This window comes from Canis lupus, chromosome 10 (assembly GCF_048164855.1).
Source record: "Canis lupus baileyi chromosome 10, mCanLup2.hap1, whole genome shotgun sequence".
Lineage (NCBI taxonomy): Eukaryota > Metazoa > Chordata > Mammalia > Carnivora > Canidae > Canis > Canis lupus.
This window is the reverse complement of record NC_132847.1, coordinates 61,909,262-61,925,379: the sequence shown is the minus strand read 5'-3', so window position 1 is coordinate 61,925,379 and position 16,118 is coordinate 61,909,262. Positions and strand designations below refer to the sequence as shown.

The 16,118-nt window shown below is 41.7% G+C and overlaps 1 protein-coding gene and 1 long non-coding RNA gene across 4 annotated transcripts in view; one reads left to right on the top strand and one right to left on the bottom strand.

Moving 5' to 3' along the window:
* The window catches only part of SMC2 (structural maintenance of chromosomes 2), a 63,919-nt gene extending 63,325 nt beyond the window's left edge, over window positions 1-594 (bottom strand). The window contains exon 1 of one of the 3 annotated variants that reach the window (XM_072842203.1): window positions 574-594. The gene's annotated coding sequence lies outside the window, so the exon portion shown is untranslated. Of the gene's footprint in view, window positions 1-349; window positions 543-573 lie in introns of those variants that run through there. The other 2 variants (XM_072842201.1, XM_072842202.1) reach the window with 2 other exon arrangements.
* Window positions 595-907: 313 nt separating this feature from the next.
* LOC140641790 (uncharacterized) lies at window positions 908-12,861 on the top strand. The gene is made up of 2 exons (XR_012038379.1): window positions 908-1,812; window positions 11,535-12,861. It is a non-coding gene; the product is annotated as an uncharacterized lncRNA (long non-coding RNA).
* Window positions 12,862-16,118: the final 3,257 nt, after the last annotated feature.

Below are 16,118 nucleotides of genomic sequence, written 5' to 3'. Positions count from 1 at the left end.
CGTCTCTCCAGACCATCGCAATGCAAGTTCCTATTGATCTTTGCTGATGTCCACGGCTTCGGCCCCAGACTCCAGGGCGGGGGGGGGGGGGGGGGGGTCAGTCAATACCCTCCAGGTTGTTTCGCACTCGGCGTGTCCCCGCGCCCCACCAGGCCTTTCTACCAACACCTGTTTGCCCTCCTCCCGGGCTAGAGAGAAAGGAGCCACTCCGCCAGGGAACCCATCAGGACTAACATTAGCTTGAGGTCGCTTCTCGCGAACCCGTCTCCCCCCCACCCGCCGCCCCGCCGCGCACACACAGAAACAACGCGTCCTCCTCGGCAGCCGGGACTGCCCGACTAGGCCCCACCTGCCGCGCGGACGCACCCGCCTCCCCGCCGCGCCAAGCCGCCCGGGTCTCAGGTGCCCTAGAAGCTACTCCTGGTTGCAAAAGCAGAGACCGGCCCACTCTGCCGGGCTTTCGGACGCTACCAAGCGGACCCCGACATAGCGGCTCCGACGCACAGCCCGCGCTCCTCAACCCGGCCGGAAATATTTATACCTTTGAATTTCGGCGCGAGCAAAGGACCCCACCTCCGCTGCCTAGTTCATTGGCCGGTGCCTAGGAGATGCCTGACGTAGAGGTTACATTTTTCCCTCCCGTCCAACAGTAAAAGCGACCAGGAGGTAGGAAAGGGCGTCACGACACTGGCAGCTCCGGGGGTGCGACGGCGGGGGCCTGAGGACTAAAGGAGCACGCGGCTTGTGTGGAGCCCGGCGTCCGGCATCTCGCGGGCAGCCCCGCACCGCAGCCTGGGGGCCTCGCGCTTCGCCGGCCCCGCCCCCGTTTAGGCCCCATCTGGCCTCGGGCTGCCCGGAGGCCCCGCCCCCAGAAGCCCCGCCCCCAGAAGCCCCGCCCCCAGAGGCCCCGCCCCCGAGTCCCGCGATCCTGGCGGGACTCGCTGGTTCGCGCCGGGGTAGTTGTAGAGCCGTGGAGGCGGGGAGGCGGGCGGCCTCTTTCCCCGTGTCCTCATCGTCCTGCAGAAGCCTCAGAATTTACCTGATTATTTGGCTCAAATTTATCAAAATTGGGAGGCTGCGCTTTCTGGGGGGCTGGGGAAGAGCGGAGTTTGGGAGGCCTGGGGGGCGCGTTCTGGCTCCGCCCCTCCGCGCTCCGGACCCTGGCGGGCTTTTTCTTTTTTTTTAATCTTTTAAAAATCTTAAAATCTTTTTAAAATTTCATTTATTTATTCATGAGAGACACAGAGAGAGAGAGAGAGGCAGAGACACAGGCAGAGGGAGAAGCAGGCGCCACGCAGGGAGCCCGATGCGGGATTCGATCCCGAGACCCCAGGGTCACGCCCTGGGCCGCAGGTGGCGCCAAACCGCTGAGCCCCCCGGGCATCCCCAGCCTGGCGGGCTTTTTCATCTCCAATTTCGCGTCGGGGAGGGAGATTGGTACTCGGGGTCGTCGGGAGCTGTGCGGCCGGCAGCAGGGGGTGGCCTAACAGGTGTTCCGCTCCCTGCACTTATAAAACGGTGGCAGAGCCAGCATGTCCGAGAGTTTCTTTGGAAACCCGACAGCTAGTATTTGTTGAGCCTCAGTGTGTCAGGCTGGGTTCCCAGGGCTTTAAAATCCTGCAGCATCTCTGAAACCTGTGACGTTGTTCTCTTACAGGTGAGCGGAGAGGCTGGGCGTCCAGCCCCGCAGCGCGTCCTCGTGATGGTGACCTACCGGTCCTCTTCGTGATCAGAATCCAGTACCGCTCGTAACCGGGGTCTGTGTTTATTAGCGTGTCCTGTTCTTAACCAAACTGGCCACTTCAGCCGGAGGTGAGCATACGGATAATAACCGTCCTTTAGGAAGGACGGCCTCAGAGGGCACTGTCCCCAGGTGATGCAGAAAAACACGGTGCACCCGGTCCCCTGTGTTATACCACGTATTTAAAATGTCAGAAAGAAAAAAAAGAAAAGAAAGAAAAGAAAAGAAAAGAAAAAGGAAGGAAGGAAGAAAAGAAAAGAAAGAAAAAGAAAAAGGAAGAAAGAAAGGTCTTTCTTTGGCCCAGAATGGCTTTGCAGCATTGGGCACCAGTGGAACTACCAAAAATTACCAAGAATGGGCCTATGTTTTGAAATTCTTTCCCTACTTTTTTTTTTTTAATTTTTTTTTTTATTTATTTATGATAGTCACAGAGAGAGAGAGAGAGAGAGGCAGAGACACAGGCAGAGGGAGAAGCAGGCTCCATGCACCGGGAGCCTGACGTGGGATTCGATCCCGGGTCTCCAGGATCGCGCCCTGGGCCAAAGGCAGGCGCCAAACCGCTGCGCCACCCAGGGATCCCTTTCCCTACTTATAAAGGAACAAAACAAGTTTTTTTGGGGGGGTTTGGTTTATTTACTAAAGACTCACTTACACTCCTATCCCACCCCCTTCTGTAATGTCAATGGTTACTAGCCTCACATCTTTTAACAGCTAAGTATTTCTCTTTGTCTATCTTGAATCCTGCAGCCCCTACATTCTACAACTCCTATATTGGTTCTATTCAATTTTCTTTTTTTTTTTTTAATTTTTATTTATTTATGATAGTCACAGAGAGAGAGAGAGAGAGAGAGGCAGAGACTCAGGCAGAGGGAGAAGCAGGCTCCATGCACCGGGAGCCCGTCGTGGAATTCGATCCCGGGTCTCCAGGATCACGCCCTGGGCCAAAGGCAGGCGCCAAACCGCTGCGCCACCCAGGGATTCAACACTTCCATACAACACCCAGTGCTTACAAGCCCCCTCCTTAATCCCCATCACCCATTTAACCCAGTCCCCCCACCTGCCTCCCTTCTGGTAAACATCAGTTTTTTTCCCTCTAGTTAAGAGTCTCTTTCTTGGTCTCTCTCTGTAGAGAGTCTGTTTCTTCATTTGTTGCTCTTTCTCTCTCTTTTTTTTAATCTTTGCTGGTTTGTTTTGTTTCTTAAATTCCACGTATAAGCGAGATCATGTGGTATTTGTCATTCTCTGACTTACTTCGCTTAGCATAATACTCTAACTCCATCCCTGTTGTTGCAAATGGCCTATTCAACTTTAACATACATTTACTCTCAACTATGTCCCCTTCATCACTTTGTGAGTAGAGCATTTTAATTTGCCAACAAGCCCTGAAGTGGGTTTTACCAGGTTGTGAAAAATAAACATTTTTGAGGAGTGAAAATGGACACTATTAGCCTTTGCCCTTAATAATTAGCTTATATATTTAAGTCAGATGGATGAAAACTGCAAATGCACTTTTGCTGGATGAGCATTCTGAGTTGTTAAAAGAATATACATACCTACTTCCATTGCAATTATTTCCTAAAATGAATATTGCTTATTAAGGGAGAGATCTATATCAGTTTTAGTCTTCCAGCATGCCAGGTACATAAGGAATTTCTGTGAAATTGGATGGATTTGAGGAAACAACTAATGGCTGACTTATAGCCCCCTCCTGAGATCATAGGGAAGTGGGGAAGACCAAGGCACAAAGTCACTAATACCTCCCTAATTTGGAGAGAAAAGGGCTGGAAGTAAGGATAGACCATAGGGTAAATGTAATAGAAATAGAGCACTGTTCTTGTTTCATCACCATGGATCTTGTGAAAGGTTCAAGATTGGCAGGCTGGTAAAGTTTTAGTCCTATGTCCAAAGCAGCAGCACCAACAAACATACTGATAAAGCCATAAGGAAGGACTTAGGAAAAAGATTTGGTCTACTCTTCCAGGGCACTGGGAAGAACCCTCTATCCCTGGGTGCATATTTCTAATTTTAGACTTCTAAAGTAGCCCTTGAGACCTAGATGATTCCTTTCTCCCCGCAACTTAGGACAGAAGAAATAATGAAAGGACTTTACCTTCCCTGCAGACGTAAGGAAAGGTTGATTCATTTTGTTGAGATTAATTTGGGGTTCAAAGGAATGAATTCATAATGACGGAAGTTCATATTGTAAAATTGTATTGCACAGGAGCTCATTTTGAATACACCAAGTGTAACCTGTTTGACAAATATAGCGGAGCATAATCCAAAATAAGGAATGGTGGGACGCCTGGGTGGCTCAGTGGTTGAGCGTCTGCCTTTGGCTCATGGCGTGATCCTGGAGTCCTGGCATCGAGTCCCGCATCGGGCTCCCCGCATGAAGCCTGCTTCTCCCACTGCCTGTGTCTCTGCCTCTGTGTGTGTGTGTGTGTGTGTGTGTGTGTGTCTCATGAATAAATAAATAAAATCTCTTAAAAAAATAAGGAATGGAAAAGGAGATGACTATATTCATTCACTTATGGGATCTGGTTAGACCCATTCATTTTCATTTCGATGATGAAACTGCAGTACTACATGTTCTGTTTGGTTCTTTGTGTATTCTTTCGTCATAATTTCTATTATTTTGCCTCTTTAATAAAATAACTTTATTTTCTCTTTCAGGTACTCCAGCTTTTGAGTTCCCAACTCTACTGTTTACAACATTTGCTGAATTTTACTCATAGTGATTTATATCCTCCCATGGTGCTGTTCTGGGATGGGGTTGTTTTGTTTAATGGGAGTCTCTCATGCCCTGAGTTGTGAAAGAGTCCCTTCAGAACAGTTATGTATTTGTTTCTGCCAGGGTTCTTTGGCTCTTAAATATCCTGGGGCATTTGTGAATGATTATTTCTCAGCTTGTGGTTTCTGAATTATGCAGATATTGTAAATTTATATCTTGCAGGCCTGGGGTTTTTATTTCTCACAGGTACCTTTTGTTTTTAACCCCTATGCAAAGCCACAAGCAAAGAACAAACTTCTTTGCCTCTTTCCCAGACTAGTAGGTTGAATTTTTCCAGGCCCAGTGACTGGCAGTTGTTTAAGCCTCGAGGTTTTACCTGAGGGCTTAGTTCCTATTCCTCTGCCTCACTGAGGCGCTGGGCCTTGTGCTGCTTGTGCACGGAAACCCAGCTACTGGCTCCCGAGCCCTAAAGCCAAGTATAAAATGTGGGAGGGCTGCAATTTATCAGTTTGTTTCTGGCACTGAGAATTTCCTGTCATGTTTTTGCTTTTTGTTACTGAGCTTGGCATATGGTTTATATAATAATTATTACATCAATTTTTTTGTAATTTAAATTCAATCAACATATAACGTAGTATTGTTTTCAGAGGTAGAGATCAGTGATCCATCAGTCTTATATAATGCCCAGTGCTCATTACATCCCGTGCTCTCTTTAATGTCCATTATTACCCAGTTACCCCATCCCTCCATCCCTCTCCCCTCCAGCGAGCCTCAGTTTGTTTCCTATGATTAAGAGTTTCTTATGGTTTGTCTCCCTCTCTGATTTCATCTTGTTTTATTTTTCCCTCTCTTCTGCTATGATCCTCTGCTTTGTTTCTTAAATTCCACATATGAGTGAGATCATAATTGTCTTTTTCTGACTGACTTATTTTGCTTAGCATAATACCCTCTAGTTCCATCCACATAATTGCAAATGGCAAGATTTCTTTTTCTTTTTTCCCTTATTTTTATTTTTATTTTTTTATTTTTATTTTATTTTTTTTGATGTTGAGTTGTATTCCATTGTGTATATACACTACATCTTTATCCATTCATCTGTTGATGGACATCCGGGTTCTTCCCATAGTTTGGCTATTATAGACATTGCTGCCATAGATACTGAGGTGCAGGTGCCTCTTCAAAGATACTATTATATTTTATCCAGTATTACTTTATAAAGGAAAGTTCAGTCAATCATTTTAGAGGAGGTCTTCATGACGTAGTTTTTGAATGCGTGTGAGTTGGTGTTGGTGGGGTGAGGTCTGGAGCTGATGACCAAGAAAGAATTCTTGAGATGTCTATGGCGCAAATTGGTGATTTTATTAAAGCACTGTGACTGGACTTGTGGGCAGGAGTTGCTTCATCAGGATTGTAAGGAATGGCTGATTATATATACTGAGGAGTTGGGGGAGGTTAGGGAGAAGGGAGGTTTTCTTTTTTTTTTTTTTTAATTTATTTTTTATTGGTGTTCAATTTACTAACATACAGAATAACCCCCAGTGCCCGTCACGCATTCACTCCCACCCTCCGCCCTCCTCCCCTTCTACCACCCCTAGTTCGTTTCCCAGAGTTAGCAGTCTTTACGTTCTGTCTCCCTTTCTGATATTTCCCACACATTTCTTCTCCCTTCCCTTATATTCCCTTTCACTATTATTTATATTCCCCAAATGAATGAGAACATATAATGTTTGTCCTTCTCCGATTGACTTACTTCACTCAGCATAATACCCTCCAGTTCCATCCACGTTGAAGCAAATGGTGGGTATTTGTCATTTCTATTCCATTGTATACATAAACCACATCTTCTTTATCCACTCATCTTTCGTTGGACACCGAGGCTCCTTCCACAGTTTGGCTATCGTGGCCATTGCTGCTAGAAACATCGGGGTGCAGGTGTCCCGGCGTTTCACTGCATCTGTATCTTTGGGGTAAATCCCCAACAGTGCAATTGCTGGGTCGTAGGGCAGGTATATTTTTAACTGTTTGAGGAACCTCCACACAGTTTTCCAGAGTGGCTGCACCAGTTCACATTCCCACCAACAGTGTAAGAGGGTTCCCTTTTCTCCGCATCCTCTCCAACATTTGTGGTTTCCTGCCTTGTTAATTTTCCCCATTCTCACTGGTGTGAGGTGGTATCTCATTGTGGTTTTGATTTGTATTTCCCTGATGGCAAGTGATGCAGAGCATTTTCTCATATGCATGTTGGCCATGTCTATGTCTTCCTCTGTGAGATTTCTGTTCATGTCTTTTGCCCATTTCATGATTGGATTGTTTGTTTCTTTGGTGTTGAGTTTAAGAAGTTCTTTATAGATCTTGGAAACTAGCCCTTTATCTGATATGTCATTTGCAAATATCTTCTCCCATTCTGTAGGTTGTCTTTGAGTTTTGTTGACTGTATCCTTTGCTGTGCAAAAGCTTCTTATCTTGATGAAGTCCCAATAGTTCATTTTTGCTTTTGTTTCTTTTGCCTTCGTGGATGTATCTTGCAAGAAGTTACTATGGCCGAGTTCAAAAAGGGTGTTGCCTGTGTTCTTCCTAGGATTTTGATGGAATCTTGTCTCACATTTAGATCTTTCATCCATTTTGAGTTTATCTTTGTGTATGGTGCAAGAGAGTGGTCTAGTTTCATTCTTCTGCATGTGGATGTCCAATTTTCCCAGCACCATTTATTGAAGAGACTGTCTTTCTTCCAATGGATAGTCTTTCCTCCTTTATCAAATATTAGTTGACCATAAAGTTCAGGATCCACTTCTGGGTTCTCTACTCTGTTCCATTGATCTATGTGTCTGTTTTTGTGCTAGTACCACACTGTCTTGATGACCACAGCTTTGTAGTACAACCTGAAATCTGGCATTGTGATGCCCCCAGATATGGTTTTCTTTTTTAAAATTCCCCTGGCTATTCGGGGTCTTTTCTGATTCCACACAAATCTTAATGTGGAATCAGAGAAGGGAGGTTTTCAAAAGAACTTTTATATGCTAAAGAGGACCTACCAGATATCGGAGGCTTTGTCATTGTCAAGGTTGTGTTTCCCTTTAGCAAAGCATTAACATTAAGACAGTTGGGAGTTTCCTGGATGTTATACTCTGACTATCACAAGTCCTTGTCAATGGGCTGCAGGTTATAAGGAAATTTTATTTTTTTTATTTTTTAAAGATTTATTTATTTATTTATTTATTTATTTATGATAGAGAGAGAGAGAGAGAGAGAGAGAGGCAGAGACACAGGAGGAGGGAGAAGCAGGAGGAGGGAGAAGCAGGCTCCATGCCGGGAGCCCAACGCAGGACTCGATCCTGGATCCCGGGATTTCAGGATCGGGCCTTGGGCCAAAGGCTGGCACTAAACCGCTGAGCCACCCAGGGATCCCCAGGAAATTTTATTTTATTTACATTCCCTTCTACCTTTGTTTCCCACATCTCTATGGATGGGCAGGTGTTGTTAGGACTCCAAGAAATTGAGTCTAAGGGTCTCTGAAAGTTAGCTATTGATAAGAATGCTTTTTCCTTGTAAATCACTAAGACTTTTACACACTGATAGAGGCTCCTGTCTTGAGGGACTGTGATCTCTATTAGTTAAACATTTGTTTTTTGTTTTTTCCTTTTCTTAGTTTTAGGGCAGCCAGGAATGCCTGAGGAATATCCCACCTAGGAGTGGCGGTGGGGGTTTGTGGGGTGTCAGCTTGTGCTTTGTCCTCAGCTTGCCTTCCGCTCCCTCATCATTCTCATTTACTTTTCATGAAGAACATCAGTGATCTCTGTTTTGCACCGGTAAGCATTGCTTTCAGATTCTTATATTCCATATAAAGTAGCTTTTCCTAAAAAACAGAAGTCCGGCACCAACTAGCTTTTAAGAAAATATTTTCACATAATACTCATAAAATCCAAGGTCTTATTTCCTATTTGTAATTGCAGGTTTTCAGCTCTCCTTGACTTTTATCACTTCCGTATTGGTTTATAGTTAAAACTACTCCTTCTCTTTTGCCACACCCCTTCCTTCATGGAGATGATTACTGGATCCCCTTTCTCCAATGTGATTCTCATTTCATTGTTCTCTTTGTCATGATGGTATCTTCTTTTTTATTTCAAATCCATGCACATCTGCTTGATCTTCTTCCAGTGGGTTCCCTTTTATTACTGTTAGTTCTTACTAGATTCAAACAGACTTTTCACTCTTAGATTTTTAGTTCACAAACTCTGTCCCTTCTGTAATTAACATTTTCTGTAGTCTTCGACATCCTTCTTCAGTCCTCTAGTCACAAGTATTTCTTATTCTTTGAATTCTGACTTAAATTCCTAATTCAGCAAATACTTATTAGTACCAGTCTCTACCCTCTCTAAAGTTCTACAAAATACTTAGGCTTCTATATCAAAAATATGATATCTCTACACTCTGTATAAATACTTGGTGGAAACTGCCTACAGAATTAATTCTAGTCTCTTTAAGGTGACATGCCTGGCCTTTCATAATTCATTCTCAACCTTCTTTCCCAGACTCATCTCCTGTTTCTTCTTTAGATTGCCTTGTCTTTTTGTTGTTGTTGTTGTTCACTACTGTGAACCAACCAACCAACCAATGACAAAAGATAGCATGCCAACTTTGTTAATGGATAGATGAATGAATGAATTCAGAAGGCATTTATAGAATGCCTACCTTATGCCAAGAAGTGTGTAAGGTGTTGGGATATAAAGATGAAGAAGATGTGGACCTGTCCCAAGGAGTCCATAGTTGAGTAGAGATGATTTGTATAAAGACATAACCAGAGAAAGAGTAAAAGGCATTATAAATAGAGTAGATGGCACAAGGCATAGAATATAAACATAATGCTTGATGTAAAAATTATCAAGATTTAGAACAGGAGATCACAGAAGCCTCAGATAATATAGTATTTTGTATGCCATTTTAAAGAACTTTGTGTCATTCTTGAAATGTTGATGTTCTTCATCTCTGTGTCTTTGCACGTGCTAAACTTGAAATGCCCATCCTCTCCATATCTCTCCGCATGTGTATTTCTATTCCTATGTCTATTTCAAAACCCAGATCTAATCCATTTCTGGAAACATTGCTCCTATTCTCTTCTTTAATCTCTTAATCCTTTCATCAGATTTTTCTTCTGAGCTTTATTCATATAGTGGCATATCTTTGTGACATACCTCAGGGCTTAGCACACAGTGGACAATAAATACTGGTTGAATATGAGTAAGTTTAGGGAGTTCATTTCCTGCTTTCTGATTAAGGTAAAGGAAAAGAATAGGTTAGAAAGAAAAATGCAGAAACATTGAAAAATGCAGATTATTGAAATACATAATATATTCCTCAAATTATTCAATATTTTAAGGCTCAGCAAATTAATGGTAGTGATTATTTCCGATTGATATAACATTGAAACATTTTTTTTATGCCAGCTAGCCATATTCTCTTTGTGTCATACCATCAGTGACCAAGTGATCATCATAAAGCTGAGTAACCTACCATAGAATATCCATCCTAGCTTTTTTGCTTCAGAGGCTGTCAGCCCCATATACTTTCCCCATCCTACTTTTTTAACCTGTAAAGTAAAAACAAGCTTCTATTATGCCATGGAACAGCTGCAGTTTCAGGTTCAAAGAGTACGATTCAAGTATCACCAGCTCCCAGTTGCTGCCCAATATAATTACTACCCCTCCTTTGTGCTCCTTTATTACATACACAGACTCCTGTTACATGTTATTATATTTATATACATTATAAATTATATACATTATATAATTTATATTCTTGTTTCTCCTCACTGTGAGCACTTTCATAGCAGTGGTCTTGCCTTATTAGTGTCTGTATACTTAGCATCCATCCCAGTTCTTTGACAGAGTTGTGCTCCATAAATGTTTACTGAACTGAGGAACAACCAGAAGAACATATAGAACATAGTATAAAGATGGGCATTCTTTTGAAACTAGAGAACACGCATTCTGTTTTTTAGATTTTTCAAATGAACATTGGTTGTTGTTTTGTTACTTTTATGCTTCTTAAAATTCCTAAGTAATTACCTGCATACTCCATCAAACATTAACATGCACAGAAACTCAGGTATACCTTGATCACTCTCTCTCCTCCCTTTCCAACTCTGACCTTATCTTCAAACACTAACTTCTGCTCCACTTATACCCCACTCCGGTTGGGTGGCAGATAGGGAATATCCAGCCCTCTGGCTATTCTTCAGTCTTCACTCTTCCTATACTCTATTTTCCCCAAATCCCACTCCTACCCAAAATGGTGGGATCCTGACCTTTATTTCCCAAGGGACTTCAGACCAGGATAATGTAACATCAATACATTTTTAAGAGTTTGAGGGGTTTTTTTTTCCCTTCAAAATACAGCATTTGTGGGACATTCATGGCATAGCTTATTGCAGCTTCAGCAATCCAGATCTAATTCTCTTTATATCTTTTGTCAGTGGGCATTGAAAATCATGTCTGCCAGTCTTTTTTGCCATTTCTAGTTCTCCTCTCCCAATCTCTATGGGTCACTACTTGGAAAAAAGAAAATGCTTATTGACTTCTATAAGGACAAGCAATAATGTACAGGCATAGACTACTCTAGATCCATACACAGTAAAGAAACATGTTTTTGAGAGAAACAGATTTTGCCTACGTTAATATAAATATGTTACTATATTAAGGAAAGCTCTTTATTTTCTTGGTGCTATATATCTAAAATCTAGCAGAGAACCATTGCTCAATGTTTGTATAAACTTGAGTATCCAGATGATTCTCCAAAAACAAAGGCTTTTTATGCCTAAAAATTTAATCCTTCACATTTTAGGGGAAAAAAACAGGGTTTGCAACTTTCAAACAGTTTTGCCCATCATTGCTGTTCAATGATTTAAAATAATCTCATTTAAAAAACACCTCATTTATGACTTAGCTTGTCATCTTATTACTTTTACTGCTTAAAATATTGATGTATACTAGTGCCAAGTTCCAAACGCTTTTCCTAAGTTACTTTATGTAACTCAATAATTATTTATTTTTATTTTGTTTTTTAAAGTAGGCTCCATTCCCAGCTTGGAGTCCAACACCAGGCTTGAACTCACAACCCTGAGATCAAGACCTGAGCTGAGATCAAGAGTCAGATGCTTAACCTACTGAACCAATTATCTCCATTTTATAGATGAAGAAGCAGGATCACAGAACTAGACTTTGATCACAGAGAAAAGCCAGGACTAAAGTCCATCCATTTATTCAACAAATGCTTGGGTGCTTACAATGTCAGTGAAGAGTACAACAATTTCTGCCTCACGGAGCTTATACTACAGTGGATATCAGTTCTTATTTTATTGATTACAAAGCATAACTTCTTGCAGTAATCTTATAGTGCCCTAGAAATAACTAGCAGTCTTAATGCCTCTGGTAACTTTCTTTTCCATGTTACTACTGAAGCCCTCAAGTTATTGAAACCCCAGCTGACCTATTTCACCAGATGCTGGACATTCTCAGTCAAGTTTGGATTTATAGTGGGTACCCAGGTTTAGGTCAAAAACGTAAAATCTTAACAACTTCTTTGTGTTCAGGGAAGTGAAGAAGAAGTAGTATCTCACTAAGAATAAATGACAGGATAAAAGGTAGATTTGTAAAAAGCAGCTTGGATGTAGCATAGTTCAAAGTGCTGAGCAGGGACAACAGGAGGAAATGTTCCTCACAGTTCCAGTCAGTGGCATCTTTTTATACAAAGCAATATTGCCAGCATTCTACTTAGAGTAATTTGCAGTAATATTTATTTTGAATATTTTTTATTAATTAATGGGATCTAGGAGTATCTGGTGAGAATTTCTCTACAAATGGCCATCGGATTAGTCTTATTCATGAAACTCATAAATCCATGAAATTCAACATTTTATGTCTAGGAAAAATAAAACTGGGGTCATGCTGTTTAAGAGGGTAAGGGAATTTAACGGAATGCTGGGGTATTTATGGCAGATTTATGACAAAAATCTAACTGGAAGCTTAATTGTGATTTAAATTACAGGTCAAGCTGTGCAATGTGTTTTCTTTTTAGGGGGAAATCTTTGGGGAGGTAGAGTGTACTTGTTTAAAGAAACAGCAAATGAGAAAAGATTGCATTTTCTGTTTCTCTTTTAAAATTTCAAGCTGCAGGGCAGCTGGGTGGCTCAGTCAGTTGGGTCTCTGCCTTTTGCTCAGGTCATGATCCCAGGGTCCTGGGAACCAGCCCCACATTGGGCTCCCTGTTCTATGGGGAGGCTACTTCTTCTCCCTTTCCCTTTGCCTGCCACTCCCTCTGCTTGTGCTCTCTCTGTCAAATAAATGAATAAAATCTTTTGAAAAAAAAATAAAATTTAGAGCTGCTTTAGGTCAAATTGCCTTTGAGTTCCTAATGATGGCTGTTGTGAAATTTCTTTGTTTTACTTTCTTTGTTATTCTCACCCTCTGTTCCAGAGCAGTTATTTCACTTGACAATAACAAAAAGATGTAGGCAGCATATCTGCCAACAAACTAATATGGAAACCAGAGATAAGGTATTCTCAACCTTTCTAGAATTGTGACATCCTATCATTTTAGGGACTCACGTAAAATTAGTAAGTTCTGCAGACAGAAGAGCCCTTGAAGAATTATAGCCACTCATTTGGCCAATGGGAAAATTAACTCTTCTAGTGATTTTCCTAAATTTACTCTTTATCTCAAGTAAATTAAGGTCTAATGAAGAAATAAAACATGCATATGAATAATTTTAATTCAATGTAAAAGAAATTACTTCCCTGCAAAATAAAAATTAAAACATAATCAGAGGTTGACTCTGCAGGGAAGAGTTCTGCTTGGAAAAAGAACAGGAAAACCTGAGAACTCAAATTCTTATTCTTTGATATTTCCTTCACCCTCAGCAAAATTCTTCAATACTTAACATCACAACCACCATGCAGGATTCAGCCATGAATGGGCATGGGGTCAGGGTGGGGAATGGGGACAAAAGGCCTTGAAGTGACCTGCTCTCCCTTTAAGTCTCTGAAACAAGGCCAAGTCAAGAATGGAACATTTATACAACCTTCTACTGAAGCTTTAGAATAATGGGGAAACAGTTCATAGAATATGGTGAAAGAAAGAAGAACCTAGTTTACAAATCATGACATGGGACAGCAGATATTCTGGGACTCCCAGGCTTAGGGTCATTGGTGTGAGACCCCAGAGAAATAAATAGCACTGAAGTATCCTATCTGAATTTCTCATGTTATCCCCCCCTACCATCTTCCATCTTAGTTTTTCTATGCCTCAGGTTTGAGGAGCAGCTTCATAGTCATTCACTTAGTGGATCTTTTCCCCATTCAAAGCAAACTTGTAATACAGGTCTGGTGTAGAGTGCCAAGAGAGTACAAAAGAGGAAGGAAGAAATCATGGCTGAAAACAGCATCATTTCCTGGTAGGTTTTTCCTAGATGGTGTTTGAGCTGAATCCTTAAGGGTAATATGCTTTTGACATTTGGATGTAGGGAAACAACGGTTCAGGTGGACAGACCATTGTGGGCAAAAACTAAGAAGCAATGGTTTCCATAGGTGATAACCTGGTACAGCCTCCAAAGATTTTATTAGGAATCTATATTACTCTTGTAGTGGATGCTGTGTTGTACCACATGGAATCCCCTTCAGGACAGAGGCAGAATTTCCCTCAGCTGCCAGGAGCGGTGGCTGCTGATAGCACACAGCTAAGCCTCTCCCCAGACACTGCTCTCCCATGAAGAAAGCTGCCGAGCTGGAAATTATACCTCCTCTTCTGTGATCAGCTACATCCAATGGTTGGTTGATACACAGACACAAAGCCCCTTTGCTTCAACCGGACAAATATAAAGGGTCATCTAGACAGTTCCCTATACAGTCAGCAGGGACCTGGTGATTGCATCTCAGTTCAGCATCTCCCTGGGGCCTTTCTCTTTTCTGCACTTGTCACAGGTGTTCTGGACCGCACTCCCGAATTAACTTTCTGCATAGCAATCTCTTGAACTCTCTGTATTCTCTGGGGAACCCCCTAAGGAAACTCCAGATATAACTGGAGACACTATAGGCTATTTTAACAACATTTAACATAGAATTTGGAAAGCCTAAAGAGTATATGTGATTAGAAGTGCTGGCTTTTGGTCTCTGTGGTAACAAGTTGGCACCTCAAATTAAGTGCTGAATTACTAGACCAATTTATATTCCACTGACAAAGACCTGGAAAGGAGAGAAATTGTACTTAAGCTGCGATGCGGCTGTCCTCAAGCTTTGCCAAGCCCATCAATCAGTTCTGGTCACTAAGTGTTAGGGGCTTTATCAGTAAGATTATAACTGGAAGATATGTGTGGGAAAATAAAACAAAACAAAACAAAAACAAAGATACTCAAAGGCTTAAAAAGCAATGGCTTATTTCTTGTTCATGCTATATATCCGTTGTAGGTCAGCAGAGGGAAGAGGTATTGCTGCTTGTTATAATCACTAAGGGAGGTAGTCTACTGGAATAGTCCCTCCCTTAGAACCTTATATTTCTCAGGCACCTGGGTGCCTCAAGCAGTTAGAGAAATTAAATAAATGTGTATGTGTGTGTGTAAAATTTCTCAATTTAACCACTTGAGAGGTACCCGGGTGGGTTAGTCAGTTAAGCAACTGACTCTTGGTTTCAGCTCAAGCCATGATCTCAGTGTCAGGATATTGAGCCCTATGCCTCATCAGTGCAGCGTCTGCTTGAGATTCTCTCTCTACACCCCCCCCCCCCCCGCCGCTTGCTCGCATGCGGGTGCTCTCTAAAATAAATAAATAAAATCTTAAAGAAAAAAAAGAATCTCACACATCTCTGCCAGAGGGAACATGAGCTCTGGACTGGTCTAAAACCAGAATTTAAAAAGCTCCACCCAAAATAACATTATTTACACTCACAATTTTCCACAACTATTTACCACAGGGGGCTCACGAAGTGCAATCCCAACGATGCCTGGAAAATCAAGACAGCCACAGGGGCTGGAATAATTGGCAGACTGCACTCATGAAGCCTCGGGGGAAATCTTGAAATCTAGAAAATAAAAAATCTAAAGAAAAAATCTGGTTAAACTGTTAGCTGAATTCTCATTTTCAATGAAATTTTTAAAAAGCTTGGTAGTAAGTAATCACTGATCCTTTATTGACTTTCAAGTCATATTTGCACTGTTTAGATTTTGTATTTATTTTATAAACACCTGTTAGGTACCTTCTATTTAAAAAGTGCTATGATTGTTACTCTTGGAGCATAACTATGAAAAATCTCTGGAATGTTTCCTTAAATACACTTGTATCTAGTTGGAGATAACAGGCATTTGAAGTATATAGGAGAAGAAAACAAGGACAGGATACAGGCTATGTTAAGTGAGTGCGAAGGAGGAAATTAAGAGTCAAGTTTGAAGCTAGGCAGGACAAATCTGTGCCATCTACAAGTGCACTTGAGAACATTCTTCTGATTTAACCTATGTAGAAAAGTTAGATAAGGAAAAGTGAATGTCTTTTATTGTTTTTAAACCCTTCTTGATTTTCATTTCCCCTCCTCCCATTTAAGACCCTTCTATTTACATGTAAAAAAAACTTTTTTCCATATATAGCACCACAAATCTTTATGTGCTTAG